Source organism: Tachypleus tridentatus, chromosome 7, assembly GCF_004210375.1.
Source record: "Tachypleus tridentatus isolate NWPU-2018 chromosome 7, ASM421037v1, whole genome shotgun sequence".
NCBI classification, from domain to species: domain Eukaryota; kingdom Metazoa; phylum Arthropoda; class Merostomata; order Xiphosura; family Limulidae; genus Tachypleus; species Tachypleus tridentatus.
The window spans coordinates 96,050,094-96,067,105 of record NC_134831.1 but is presented as its reverse complement, the minus strand read 5'-3'; positions in this window follow the sequence as shown (position 1 = coordinate 96,067,105).

The window sequence follows — 17,012 nt, the reverse complement described above, 5'->3', positions numbered from 1 at the left end:
CACACATAAACATCAAACATTTTTCTTGTTGCATTAGGTAATTTTTGTGTCTGAATTGTAATGAGAGAAATTTTGGTTAATTTTTTATGCTTGCTCTACATATATTCAGGAATTATATAACTTACAAAGTATTGTTAGCAGAAGAACTCTTATGTTTCTGATACTAGCATGGTAGAGATTAGTGTAAGTGTTGTATGTTAAAATGGAGTGTCTGAGAAGGGAACGTTAACTTTGAGTGTATATGGAAGTAAGGAGAACATGGAGTGTCTTGGAAAAGGAGATTCACATGGAGTGTTTGAAAAAGGAACAGTTAACATAGTGTGTCTAAGAAAGGAAGGAGGTTGACATCGAGTGTCTAAGAAAGGAAGGAGGTTAACATTGAGTGTCTAAGAAAGGAAGGAGGTTAACATTGAGTGTCTAAGAAAGGAAGGAGGTTGACATTGAGTGTCTAAGAAAGTAAGGAGGTTAACATGGAATATCTAAGAAAGGAAGAAAGTCTGCATGAAGTGTCTGAGAAAGGAAGTTTGTTGGGTCTACTACAGTACTGGTGAATAATAATTTGTACACCACTGTTTTCTATAACATCAATAGAATAATTGTAGATTTAATGTGTGTATAAACCAAGGTTTTATAAGCTATACCATCATTTCTTGGATAGGGTGTCAATCCCACTGTTGCTTTTATACAAGGTGCCCATATATATTTAATAATAACTAGACCACAGTTTAAGTCATCTTACTGTTAATGAAAACTGAATAACCACTCGAGTTGCTGATTAATTCTCAGATTTGACTTGCATAGAAACCCTACTTAATATTCTAGTTTGAATTTTTTCAACTTGGCTCAAAAAAAAAAAAAAGGGGCCTGGCATGGCCTAGCGCGTTAAGGCGTGCGCTTCATAATCTGAGGGTCGCGGGTTCGCGCCCGAGTCGTGCCAAACATGCTCGCCCTCCCAGCCGTGGGGGCGTTATAATGTGACGGTCAATCCAACTTTTCGTTGGTAAAAGAGTAGCCCAAGAGTTTGCTGTGGGTGGTGATGACTAGCTGCCTTCCCTCTAGTCTTACACTGCTAAATTAGGGACGGCTAGCACAGATAGCCCTCGAGTAGCTTTGTGCGAAATTCCAAAACAAACAAACAAACAATGGTTCAAAAAAGAAGAGACTAAGTACATGTAGTAAGTTCGTTCTTTACAAAATGTTCACTGAATTACCAACCATATTTCCAGGTCAAAAACACCTTCAATCTCTGTAAGTTATCCCTATTATCATCATTAGAAAATTAATATTTATTAATTTGAAATAGCCATCCTCTTGTGACAGGTCTCCAGAGAAAGTCCTTGAAAAAAGTTACAAATGAGTGTTTTTAATATGATCATGTTTAGAAAGGATGGAGGTCGTTGTCAAATGCAGAGCTATGCAATAGAATATTTGTTGAGTCTACCACATGTATCAAAGCCTGGCTTTCAGCTTTATATGTCTGAACCAAGGCAGGGATAGAATATTTGGTGTTTATTACAATGTATTCACTAGGAGATAAACTCGTGCGTCATACGAGATACATGTACTGAATGTATTTGCTGAAATATTCTATAGCAAAAATATATATGTAATAAAAATTGCAAGTAATTGGGATGACACCCTCAAACTGTAACATAAGCGTGTGCTGTAGCACAAGAGCCAAAGCCTAATGATTTTTTTTTTAATATGTAGCATTATTAAGTAGAATACTAAATATACTAGAAGAGTTTGTTTTAAATAAATTCGTTAAATAATACTGTTGCTGAATTATGCATTTGGATATGAATGAAACAAAAACCTAATAAGTAGAATTAATTTAAAGTAAGAAAAGGTATAACCCTGTATAAAATATTTTATTGTATAAATTGTAAAAAATACCTTGTATTTCTCGGTGATCGCCATCTTTGATTTGTGAGGTTTTAAAAAATTGTAATCTTTTTAAGAGTGACGTTATAAAAGAGCATTTTTTTAAAAATTATGGCATCACGAAATTAAAACAAACGCACCCATGTTTGTTTTGTACATTTTGTATATGTTTCTAAATGTTATTTGTATATTACATTATGTAACAAATTTATTTACATTTTCTTGTTCCTGGGTAGGAAGTGTTAATTCCCAATTGTTTATGCCTAAAGTAAATTGGAAAAACCTATTTTCTCTTCAAACTTTGCTTTTGTGACCTGGATAATAAAATTTTCAAATTTTCCAGAACATTCCAGGTAGATTCAGTGCTGAGTAGATGATAGAGAATTTCAAAGAACTTTCTAGAATGTTGTAGAATTTCATGAATTTTCATACACACACACACACACAGGGGCTCACCACTCACCACATCACTTTAGTTTTAGCTACCTAAGTGAACACATAGACCTATCTGATTTTATCAGAGATGACATAAAAAAGCTGCAAGCATTCTCCAAACGTATTCTGCTATGTATGTGGCCAATTTATCAAGACAAGAGCGAAAAAGTACTCTATGACAGCATCTCTGTGGGGAGGCACAATGTCAAGTGTGAGACACTAGTAGACCTCCAGAAGGTGTTGTCCCCACCATTGCACATAAAACTTGGTCTTATAAAACAATTTGTCACAGCTCTTGATAAGGAGTTTGCAGCCTTCGAGACTTCTTCCCTAAGCTGTCTGAGGCAAAGGTCAAAGCTGGCGTCTTCATTGGAATAAAGAAGATCCTAGATTACACAGATTTCTCCAAGAAGCTCAGTAGGAAGATAAAAAAGGTTGGGGCAGCTTTGTTGCAGTGGTTCAGGGCTTCTTAGGCAATCACAAGGCCGAAAATTATGTGGCACTGGTTGAGGCTCTGGTGAAGAACTACGGCAAAATGAGCTGCAGGATGTCCCTGAAAGTCCATATCCTTGATGCTCATCTTGATAAATTCAAGGAGAACGTGGGAGTATGCTAAGAGGAGCAAGGCGAGAGTTTTTCCAAGATATGCTGGTGGACTTTGAACGCCACTAGTAGAGAGTGTATAACGAAAACATGATGGGAGACCATATTTGGGGGCTGTTACGTGAAAGTGATTTACATTACAGTCACAAATCTCGAAAAACTACTCACTTATAAACATTTTTGTATAACTTTAGTATAAATACATGCTAATCTTGTTTCATATGTTGTTTTATTCAGACCGTGTGTAAATGACTTGGATAACGACATTTAGAAATTAACCTATTTTCTCAGTGATGACGAGAAACCCACTTGTTGATAATGACGATTTTCGGTCATCGTCAGGTTCACGATGACCTAACGTGACGATGACCGAAGAAGGTCGAAACGTTGTTCGCTCTTCTATGTAAAAGTGTTTTCTCAGCCCAAACGAGCCGTTTTTGCATATATAAATAACCTATTTTCTAAATTTCATTATCCAGGTCACAAAAGCGAAGTTTGAAGGGAATAATGGCCATTTTCTGTACTTTTACAACATAAGTAATTAAAAAATAACACATACTCTCCAGGAACAAAATTTATGTTACAGAGTGTTTTCTGAAGCTTGTTTTCTTGTGCGCAGTGTGTTAGCCGTAGAGAATCGAAAACGAAAGAAATTGTGGCAGCGACTACTCAGTCTGATTGCCCTAAATTTTGCAAGCAGGTAATTTGGTATTTCTTGCGTGAAACGTGTTTGAACTTTAGGCCTAATTATCGAAATTTAGGCTTTTGTTGGAATTTGTATTCAGATGTAATTGTATGGCATTATTTATCAACAAAGGGAAGATAAATAGTTCATTTAATGTATTTCCTTAATTATTTGTTTATTTTACTGAAGTACCGTTTTTATCGGCGTCAAAGACGCCATTTTATCGTCAAAATAAGTCTCAAAAATTTACCCTGCGTCTTCCAGGCCGAAGGTTACGTTTTTCATAGGCCTAGAGGAAGCGTTTCGATACCAGATAGTAATCCAAGCCCCTGTATACGACCCAGAATGAAATGTACAAGTTATTTAGTATTAAATAATAAATGAGTAAAAACAGGCTTGGTAATTACGTTAATACTAATAATAATACAAATATTCCACTGGTAATATAAGGTATACTGTTTTACACGTAGATATGATAAGCATATAGCTTATAAAAAACGAGACTGTACAGGAGAATTTATGTACCCTAAGTGACTAACAATCCATGAAACAAAATATCTTGGTAAAATTGGTGTAAGTACTGCGACCTTATGCTTAACTTTTGGTTTTTTAAAAGTTTAGCTAGGCAAAATGGGGGTGCATCTTCGATGTCGGGAAATACGGTAATTATCTTTAAAGTTAAGTTTATAAATGAAGTTTTTCACTCATATTGAATAATGCATGTTGAACGATCATTTTTGCACTTGTATAAACGTAAAATTACCACAGTACAATTAGCCAGTAGGAATACAAGGTTTCAATGTTAGCTAACACGCATGCACAGAGTGACTGGCATATGTCGTTCTTTTTAATTAATTAGATTTTGTTTGTGTCTTGTGACTGTCATGATTTACGTTTTTTTACGATCATTTTTAAGTGAAAACAAATAAAATATTTTAATTGGATATGCTCTTAGAATCAGAAGTAAAATTTGCACACGGATGTCAGAAATGGAGCGAAATTTACAATTAACACAGAAGAAAGATAAAAATGTAAGCCAAATAGCCAAGGAAAGCATAATTTTATTAACAAAAATTTTTCTGTTTATTAATTATCTTCTTCTAAAAAAAATTTGTTCTGCTACTCCATCCACTTGAGGTCCCCACTGGTACAACGGTAAGTCTATATTTACAACGCTAAAATCAGGGGTTTGATTTCCCTCTGTGGACTCAGCAAATAGCCCAATGTGGCTTTGCTATAAGAAAACACACACACCATTTTGAGAATTACCGTATTTTCTTCTTTGAAATTCACATTGGTAAACGTTTTGTAATGTTCAGGAATCAATATTTTTACTTTACATTATTTATGTAGTATTTAAACCGAAATAAATTTTTAAATAACTTTACCTGATTCTTACTTCTTTTTTATATTCATTTTTGTGGAGTAGCATAAATAATTGTGACTATTAAGAAAAACATTTGTTTTTTACTAAATTTTGAGTTAAGACAAGTTATCAAATTTTCCACATTAAATGTTTTTAAACGTTCGATATTAACTGCCTTTGAAATGTTGGGTTTCTCAATAGTATATCTTTGGAAAAACCCAGAATACTCCTGCTTTAAAAAAAATTTCCTGTTGGAACACATGGAACAGGAGCCTGTCTTTGGATTTGAAACTTTAGAATCAGAGGTTCGGTTCGTCTCGCCTAGTAGATAGCTATATGTAACTTTGCTATAAGAAAATACACATACATGCGTAAGAAACTTATGTGGCGCCCTCTATTTTTAGTAAGTTAATATACTTTAAAATTTTCGTTACTTCCAATAATTTGCATATTTGTTTTATAATAATATAGTATTTAAAATTAAAACAATAACAAAAACAGTTAGTGCAGTTAGTAAAAATAGATGAAGTATTTTGATCGAATAAAAACCAACGAGCTACTCCATGTTGTTTTAAGTCACTGAACTGGTGGTTGGACGTTCAGTTTTGACGACTTATATTACCTTTAAATAACGTACGTCGTTATCTGGGGTTTCTACAATGATATTGTGTAACTATTACGTAAAGTGACTTGAGCTGATAAAATACTAGTCGCTGCGGAAGCATCTCGCGTGTACTTTCCATCTTCTGTTACTACAGCAATACTGAGCTCAATTGCTCATACGTTTCCGTGAGACGACCCGCAATAAAACTTACGACCGACTTTTGTTTCATATCTGCTGTTGTTGTGGCAGTTTGGGAACGTTTTATTTATATATACCTAGAAGACTAGTGAAAACCAAAACCCCATTCTCTAACGGAAATTCTCACGTGATATGGCGAGTTTTGATATTAAGGATTAATCTTAGACGGATGTTAGAGCTCTTTTTCACATATTTAACTTTTTAATGATTTAGCATAAATCTGCTGTTCAACATTGAAGATCTCGCAGCTTTGTATGGCGTAGTTTATGAGACGCACTGACGTCGTGAATTTAAGTTACACGTGACATAAACTTCAACATGCCTTTATCGCTTATTGTTGTTCCTTATGATCATTGTTTTGAGAATTTCTGTACCAGCCTTTTAGTACAAGAACATTAGATTTAACAGGACAGTTTAGAGACAAGACAGAAGCTAATATTTAGTGATATTTTTGTCATTACGTTTTTGCGTTTATTTTGGTAAATTGTGAAGAAGTTCATTCGTTATCAAAGATTTCATATAATTGTTGTAGGTATAGTTAACTATTATTACTATGAGATTTATTTAGTGTACTTATATCTTACAGACTATTATTAAACAAATAACTGATGGTGTGTTTGTTTTATTAATGTAAATTGAAATGTGAAGGTTTGGATGACTTTATATCAGTAAAAATCTTACCAACATTGTTACGATTATATCATAATCAGGTAAATTATTGTTGTTGTTTTTTGTTTCTAATTTTAAGCTATAGAAGTAGTTGAATTTCCTATTGTTTGTTTAGATTATAAAGTACGCAGGTTATGGTCTAGTGGTTAGCGTGCCAGAATGTGAATGCTACGTTTGTGTCCCGTTGGCACAAAAATTCGCTCCGCTTTTTTGAAACCTCGACTGTATTGTAAGAAGGACGGTGAAATCTCTCTATTTGTGCAGAGACTTAGTGGTGGGTGTTATTGAGTAGATAGATGCATTCCTTTTGATGATTCAAAATTAGGCACAGCTATATAACTCTTTAGTGAAACAAAGTTCTATTGTGAATAACGTTTAAAGATCATTAGAACCATATCTCTTCTTCAACTCGCAATTTGCAGGTGGCAGATCCGAATTCTGGCACACAATATGTTTGCCCTTTCAGCTTTGGGGGCGTCATTACGTGACGCTTAGTGTTTCTGTTTATTAGGAAAAATTAACTCAAGAGTTGATTCTAGATGGCGCTGGCTAGCTGCCTTTCTTCTAGCCTCTCACTTCTAAATGAGAGACAGCTAGCGCAGATAGCCTTCAAGTTGCTTTGCGCGAAATTCAGCCTAAAAGCAAACTTTTTATTCCACAGTCTAATTATTAATTTACTTTTATAATGTGACAAAGCTTTAGCGGTTTATTCAGTATTAATGTTTAGAATTTCTTATTCTCTTTGCTCCATCGTGAAAAAACGAAAATTATTATCACAAACGTATGTTTCACGCCTTTTACTTGTATTTCCAAGGCGACAATGTCCAAGATAGAACTATTCTATATCGCTGAATATCAAAACACATGTTGAAATACTCGGCTTGGCATGGCCAGATGGGTTAAGGCGTTCGACTCGTAACCTGAGGGTGGCGGGTTCGAATTCCCGTCGCACTAAACATGCTCGCCCTTTCAGCCGTGGGGGTGTTATAATGTGACGGTCAATTTCACTATTCGTTGGTAAAAGAGTAGCTCAAGAGTTAGCGGTGGGTGGTAATAACTCGCTGATTTATTTTTTTTTTTTTGTAGTCTTATATTGCTAAATTAGGGACGGTTAGCGCAGATAGTCTTTGTGTAGCTTTGCTCTAAATTCAAAACAAACAATCACGTAGAAGGTATACAGAATTGTCGTAGCATAAGTAGGCACAGACCATTATCTTTGAGCTTCAAGTGTTTCATTATTTTATAAAAGTTCGAAATGTTCGACGTGCTGTTAATCAGTTTTACTATTGTAGCTCATTCTTTATGGCTGTCGTTAAGATGTTTCTGAATGTTGTGACTACAATGATCACTACTGTTGAAGCCATGAAGATAAAACACGATAATTAGATCACGCAACAGCGATTCCAAAGTAGGCTTAACTTACTTCATTGTGTATGTTGATAGAATTTGAATTTCTGTAAATAAATTAACGCTCATAAGTATAATTTGGCCTCTTGTGTGGGAAGGTAGCATAGAACTCCCGAAACAAAAAGGAGTTTTTTGTTATGATTTTTTGTTATCTTTAAATCTTTCTTGCCTTTAATTTTACTATATTTTATCGGTTACATTGTTTAGAATAAAGTTGAGTGATATGCAAATTAATTTTTACATTCATGAATGTTAGTTGGCATCATTAACTCGGTATATAGATTTACGGATAATTTGTATCTGTTAAACTGGTTGGAAATTATGAGATATTATTGGGATTGCGGCCGAAAATGTTATTAATCCCTAGGAAACTCGATTATTTAGACAATGTGTAATAATCATTATGTAATCTTAGTTTTCTTACGTACATATTTAAATCTTTAGATTTCATTTGCAAGATTCTTCTGTTTCTGGTCCATACAATTAGATAAAAAGTTGTTAATAAATGAGTTAACCCCATAACCTACTTCAGAGTTATATAAGCTATTAATAGCTAAGTTAACCCTTTTACCTACTTCACAGTTACATAATAGGTTCATGATGTAGGATGACACAATTTACATCATATTTTCATAAAGGGTTACCACATTTTACATGATAGGTTCATAAAGTGGAATACTATACTTTACATGATAGGTTCATAAAGTGGAATACTACATTTTACATTATAGGTTCATAAAGTGGAATACTATACTTTACATTATAAGTTCATAAAGTGGAATACTATACTTCACATTATAGGTTCATAAAGTGGAATACTATACTTTACATTATAGGTTCATAAAGTGGAATACTATACTTTACATTATAGGTTCATAAAGTGGAATACTATACTTTACATTATAGGTTCATAAAGTGGAATACTATACTTTACATTATAGGTTCATAAAGTGGAATACTATACTTTACATTATAGGTTCATAAAGTGGAATACTATACTTTACATTATAGGTTCATAAAGTGTAATACTATACTTTACATGATAGGTTCATAAAGTGGAATACTACATTTTACATTATAGGTTCATAAAGTGGAATACTATACTTTACATTATAGGTTCATAAAGTGGAATACTATACTTTACATTATAGGTTCATAAAGTGGAATACTATACTTCACATTATAGGTTTATAAAGTGGAATACTATACTTTACATTATAGGTTCATAAAGTGGAATACTATACTTTACATTATAGGTTCATAAAGTGGAATACTATACTTCACATTATAGGTTCATAAAGTGGAATACTATACTTTACATTATAGGTTCATAAAGTGGAATACTATACTTCACATTATAGGTTCATAAAGTGGAATACTATACTTCACATTATAGGTTCATAAAGTGGAATACTATACTTCACATTATAGGTTCATAAAGTGGAATACTATACTTCACATTATAGGTTCATAAAGTGGAATACTACACTTTACATTATAGGTTCATAAAGTGGAATACTATACTTTACATTATAGGTTCATAAAGTGGAATACTATACTTTACATTATAGGTTCATAAAGTGGAATACTATACTTCACATTATAGGTTCATAAAGTGGAATACTATACTTCACATTATAGGTTCATAAAGTGGAATACTATACTTCACATTATAGGTTTATAAAGTGGAATACTATACTTTACATGATAGGTTCATAAAGTGGAATACTACATTTTACATTATAGGTTCATAAAGTGGAATACTATACTTTACATTATAGGTTCATAAAGTGGAATACTATACTTTACATTATAGGTTCATAAAGTGGAATACTATACTTCACATTATAGGTTTATAAAGTGGAATACTATACTTTACATTATAGGTTCATAAAGTGGAATACTATACTTTACATTATAGGTTCATAAAGTGGAATACTATACTTCACATTATAGGTTCATAAAGTGGAATACTATACTTTACATTATAGGTTCATAAAGTGGAATACTATACTTCACATTATAGGTTCATAAAGTGGAATACTATACTTCACATTATAGGTTCATAAAGTGGAATACTATACTTCACATTATAGGTTCATAAAGTGGAATACTATACTTCACATTATAGGTTCATAAAGTGGAATACTACACTTTACATTATAGGTTCATAAAGTGGAATACTATACTTTACATTATAGGTTCATAAAGTGGAATACTATACTTTACATTATAGGTTCATAAAGTGGAATACTATACTTCACATTATAGGTTCATAAAGTGGAATACTATACTTCACATTATAGGTTCATAAAGTGGAATACTATACTTCACATTATAGGTTTATAAAGTGGAATACTATACTTTACATTATAGGTTCATAAAGTGGAATACTATACTTCACATTATAGGTTCATGAGAGCGGATATACACTTTACGTTATAAGTTTATAAGGTAGTACCTGACACTTTACATTGTTGTGTGTTTTCTTATAGCAAAGCCACATTGGGCTATCTGCTGAGCCCACCGAGGGGAATCTAACCCCTGATTTTAGCGTTGTAAATCCGGAGACTTACCGCTGTACTAGCGGGGAGCACTTTACATTATAGGCTCATAAGGTAGTATGCTACATATTACACGACGGGATGTGCAAGAAGGAATGCTACACTCATGCACGTGTAAATGTGTTAGTGTGCAATAAACCAGGTCACATTACCTTTAATAAAGAAACAGCTGACGTTATTTAATCTTGATGCTTGTGTTAAATTAACTAAATTAAAATTTAAAATGATGTTTTGCTTTTATTCACAGGCCATGACCTGGGCCAGTGGACTGGCAATGTACGAGTGACGGGTTCGAACCCAGTCATCGAATATGCTCATCTTTCCGTCGTGTGGGCATTATAAAATGACTATCAGTTCAACTATTCTTTGGTGAAAATTAACACTAGAGTTGTATGTTGAATAGCTGTCTTTCTTTCAGTCTATCACTTCCAAAACAGAGACATCTAGCGAGTAGTTTTACGAGAAATCCAACAAGAACAGAACAATAATTCATATGCAAGTAATAACTTATTTCTCATTTAAAAGAAATGGTATAATGACGCAAGCGTGATATAATTATTACTGACTCGTTGTGAGGTCAAACACAGAGCAACCAGGCGTCAGCAAGTGTGTATAGAATCTTTGTGGAAAATATTACTTTCTAATAGTGTAACTTCACCGTTATCAATGACAGCTTTCATAAAACATGTAAAATAAGTATTTATAACCAGTGTTCCACTAACATTAATGTTTGTAGTAACGTATTGATAACCAGTGGTTGACTAACGTAAGATGTTTGTAGTAACGTCTTGATAACCAGTGGTTGACTAATGTAAGGTGTTTGTAGTAACGTATTGATAACCAGTGGTTGACTAACGTAAGATGTTTGTAGTAATGTATTGATAACCAGTGGTTGACTAATGTAAGGTGTTTGTAGTAACGTATTGATAACCAGTGGTTGACTAACGTAAGATGTTTGTAGTAACGTATTGATAACCAGTGGTTGACTAATGTAAGATGTTTGTAGTAACGTATTGATAACCAGTGGTTGACTAACGTAAGATGTTTGTAGTAATGTATTGATAACCAGTGGTTGACTAATGTAAGGTGTTTGTAGTAACGTATTGATAACCAGTGGTTGACTAACGTAAGATGTTTGTAGTAACGTATTGATAACCAGTTTTTGACTAATGTAAGATGTTTGTAGTAACGTATTGATAACCAGTGGTTGCCTAACGTAAGATGTTTGTAGTAACGTATTGATAACTAGTGGTTGACTAACGTAAGGTGTTTGTAGTAACGTATTGATAACCAGTGGTTGACTAACGTAAGGTGTTTGTAGTAACGTATTGATAACCAGTAGTTGACTAACGTAAGATGTTTGTAGTAATGTATTGATAACCAGTGGTTGACTAATGTAAGGTGTTTGTAGTAACGTATTGATAACCAGTGGTTGACTAACGTAAGATGTTTGTAGTAATGTATTGATAACCAGTGGTTGACTAATGCAAGGTGTTTGTAGTAACGTATTGATAACCAGTGGTTGACTAACGTAAGATGTTTGTAGTAACGTATTGATAACCAGTGGTTGACTAATGTAAGATGTTTGTAGTAACGTATTGATAACCAGTGGTTGACTAACGTAAGATGTTTGTAGTAACGTATTGATAACCAGTGGTTGACTAATGTAAGATGTTTGTAGTAACGTATTGATAACCAGTGGTTGACTAATGTAAGATGTTTGTAGTAACGTATTGATAACCAGTGGTTGACTAACGTAAGATGTTTGTAGTAATGTATTGATAACCAGTGGTTGACTAACGTAAGATGTTTGTAGTAATGTATTGATAACCAGTGGTTGACTAATATAAATTGTTGAAGAAGGTTTTTTTTTATTTATAGAGATATTTCCTTCAGCAGCTTCTCAAATACTTATTTTTTTTTACCATTCGGAAAGTAAATTATGTGTCTGAGCTTTTCTAGGACTAATATCACAGCCGAGTAACTATTTATCTGGCATTTCTCCAGAAACTTTTTGAAAACCATTTTACAAATTGCTGGTACGCCGAGAGAATAAAAAAAATCTGTTCTCGATTTCCACGTGTCAATTTCATGTGTGAGGCATATAAACCAATTTCAAGCACTGGAACCGAGAGACTGTATCTGAAAAACGTTCAATATAAATATTTTTTATCTCTTTGTTTTCCACTAACACAATTTAGTTCTAAGAACGTAACTGGTGCTTCTTCGTCAACAGCTTAGATTCTTGACGATGGAAACAAAATCTTTTGATTCTTGACATGGTGATGGTGGTAACAGAAGAGACTGGTTCTTCTTGGCCTAGATGACTCATCCACAAGACAGGGTGAAGATGGTAACAGAACAGACTGGTTCTTCTTGGCCTAGATGACTCATCCACAAGACAGGGTAAAGATGGTAACAGAAGAGACTGGTTCTCCTTGGCCTAGATGACTCATCCACAAGACAGGGTGAAGATGGTAACAGAAGAGACTGGTTCTCCTTGGCCTAGATGACTCATCCACAAGACAGGGTGAAGATGGTAACAGAAGAGACTGGTTCTCCTTGACCTAGATGACTCATCCACAAGACAGGGTGAAGATGGTAACAGAACAGACTGGTTCTCCTTGACCTAGATGACTCATTCACAAGACAGGGTGAAGATGGTAACAGAACAGACTGGTTCTCCTTGACCTAGATGAATCACCCACAAGACAAAGTGAAGATGGTAACAGAACAGACTGGTTCTCCTTGACCTAGATGACTCATCCACACTGATGCGGTGAAGGTGGTAACAAAAGAGATTGATTCTTTTTGACACAGATGCGTCATCCACAATGACATATTGATGGTTGTAGTACAAGAGAGTAGGTCTCTTTGACCCAGATAAGTCATAAACTTGACATGGTGTAGGTGGTAACAGAAGGGATTGTTTCTCCTCTACTCAGATGGCTCAACCACACTAAAGCGGTGACGGTAGTGGTAGAAGAGATTGGTTCTCTTTGATCCACATGGCTCAACCACCCTGAAGCGGTGATGGTAGTGGTAGAAGAGATTGGTTCTCCTTGATCCAGATGGCTCAACCACACTGACATGGTGATGGTGGTGGCACTGGGCAAACTTTTATCTTGGTAAAGGAAGTTCCAATGGTTGTTATTGTTGTTTGAAGATCTGGTCAACCATGAAGAAGATTCAAGTTTTGTATCACGGTGCTCTCGTTAGATCTTCATATGTTTATGGTTAGTTCTAATGGTGGTTGTTGTTGTTTGAAGATCTGGTTGACCATGAAGAAGATTCAAGTTTTGTATCACGGTGCTCTCGTTAGATCTTCATATGTTTATGGTTAGTTCTAATGGTGGTTGTTATTGTTTGAAGATCTGGTTGACCATGAAGAAGATTCAAGTTTTGTATTATGGTGCTCTCGTTAGATCTTTGTATGTTTATGGTTAGGTATACCAATAGCATATTTTGTTTCATTGGCTACACTACACAATTTATGTAGCGTTTCAGTTGTTCATAATATAACTTGTGTTTATTACTTTGAATTTATTTCGTAAAGTTATTTCCGCCAACCAGTCGGGAGGTAACAAGAGAAATTGCATGTTCAAGAATTACGTATTTCTTGAAACTTTAATTCTCATGAAGCTGCAGTGTGCTAAGTGAAGGGATCGAAATCTGGACTTTACCCTTTAACTTTGTTATGCTAATCACTGAGCTGCCTTACGCGATACTAGCTGCTCATTGGTATCGTATTCATGTTTATGGGTTTTAAACCATGTAATAATGGTACTGTAATCATGTTTGTGGGTTTCAAACCCAAGTCACAACGGTACTGTGATGAACATTAAGTATTTGTGGATGTCAAAGTAGCTTTTTATGTCAAACAGATAAACTGAGCGATTCTTGACTTTAGAAGGTGAACACTTTCCGAGACTAGGTAAAAGTAATGAGGTAAGTGTACTACAGAAGACACCCTTTCCAATACTACAAGGGTAAGACCTGCAGATTTTATCAAAGGTATCTAATCTACATTGAAGGTATGTAATAAAATTCACACGACAGCTGTTAGACGAACAAACAAACCTGTAAAAGACAACAACTGACTAATTCAGAATGATACTCGAAGAGAAACTTTTGAAGAACTAATCTACAAAAACAGCTCAGAAACACTTCTTTCTCAAGTGTCACTCTGAATCAGTCAACAGCTGTACGTTTCAACTTTGTTTCTTGAACACGAAAAAAAACAACCTGTTTTACGTATTCGTATAATTTATCCTGTTAGAACATTTGTTCAAAACTGTGGGTAATTTACAAGTCATTTTTTTACCAGTAAAAATGTGCGAATTTTCATGTTCGATGAATTTGTGCTCAGCACTGTTTTCTAAAACGAATTGAGTTACAATATAATTCAAACATCATCACTTTACGATATTTTGCTACTAGATGGCAGCACAAAACACTGCTGTATCGCGTATTGGTTTCTTTATATGTGAATTCGTTATAAGTATTGAGACTTACTTATAAATAATAATTATGGGTGAATAATCAAGTTTACAGTAGCTCAGTGCTACGTCGGGGTTCTCTTAACACTAAATTTTAGGTTTCAATACTCCTGTCAGTCAGAGCAAAGCCCTTCGTGTAACTTTTTTGCGTTTAACAAAGAACTTAAAAAATTAATGTAGATGTTTATTTAAATATATTAAAACATACTCATTACAATATAGTTATAAAATTTTGGCCCAGACCGATTTAAAATCGATTACAAATCTAGTGTAAACTGTCAACAGAGTAACTTTTTAAATAATTTGCTGTTAAAAATAGAAGTAATCGATTTTCTATAAACTTTCTATTGTTGCTACATGTTATTTTCACACTCAACTTCAAAATCTTAGGTTCATTTATCTTATTTTTTATTTAATAAGAACAGTAGAAAAAAATAAAGAATGACGTAGTTATAAAAACGTTCAAGATAAAAGTATTAATATTTACACAAAGAAAAGAATCGAAATCGTTAAACTATCTCAGTAGGTTTAGAACTATTGTCCCAAAATATATATAAAATATTAAAGGATGGACTTTGTAGGGATGAAACAATAACAGTAGAACCGGAATATTGTGATTTATAGAACTATCTGGATGTGTGCTAGTGGTGATAAATGTATTAGTTAGCAACTGATATTTGTCACAGACCACGTGTTATTGTTGTTAGTTATATTAGTTAGCATATGACAATTGTTAAATACTACGTGCTAGTGTTGTTAGTTATATTAGTTAGCGTATGACAATTGTTAAATACTACGTGCTAGTGTTGTTAGTTATATTAGTTAGCGTATAACAATTGTTAAATACTACGTGCTAGTGTTGTTAGTTATATTAGTTATCATATGACAATTGTTAAATACTACATGCTAGTGTTGTTAGTTATATTAGTTATCATATGACAATTGTTAAATAGTACATGCTAGTGTTGTTAGTTATATTAGTTAGCGAATGACAATTGTTAAATACTACGTGCTAGTGTTGTTAGTTATATTAGTTATCATATGACAATTGTTAAATACTACATGCTAGTGTTGTTAGTTATATTAGTTAGCATATGACAATTGTTAAATACTACATGCTAGTGTTGTTAGTTATATTAGTTAGCGAATGACAATTGTTAAATACTACGTGCTAGTGTTGTTAGTTATATTAGTTATCATATGACAATTGTTAAATACTACGTGCTAGTGTTGTTAGTTATATTAGTTAGCGTATAACAATTGTTAAATACTACGTGCTAGTGTTGTTAGTTATATTAGTTATCATATGACAATTGTTAAATACTACATACTAGTGTTGTTAGTTATATTAGTTATCATATGACAATTGTTAAATAGTACATGCTAGTGTTGTTAGTTATATTAGTTAGCATATGACAATTGTTAAATACTACGTGCTAATGTTGTTAGTTATATTAGTTAGCGTATGACAATTGTTAAATACTACGTGCTAGTGTTGTTAATTATATTAGTTATCATATGACAATTGTTAAATATTACGTGCTAGTATTGTCAGTTATATTAGTTACCATATGACAATTGTTAACTACTACGTGTTAGTGTTGTTACTTATATTAGTTAGCACATGACAGTTGTTAAATACTACGTGCTGCTGTTGTTAGTTATATTAGTTATCATATGACAATTGTTAAATACTACATGCTAGTGTTGTTAGTTATATTAGTTATCATATGACAATTGTTAAATAGTACATGCTAGTGTTGTTAGTTATATTAGTTAGCATATGACAATTGTTAAATACTACATGCTAGTGTTGTTAGTTATATTAGTTAGCGAATGACAATTGTTAAATACTACGTGCTAGTGTTGTTAGTTATATTAGTTATCATATGACAATTGTTAAATAGTACATGCTAGTGTTGTTAGTTATATTAGTTAGCATATGACAATTGTTAAATACTACATGCTAGTGTTGTTAGTTATATTAGTTAGCGAATGACAATTGTTAAATACTACGTGCTAGTGTTGTTAGTTATATTAGTTATCATATGACAATTGTTAAATACTACGTGCTAGTGTTGTTAGTTATATTAGTTAG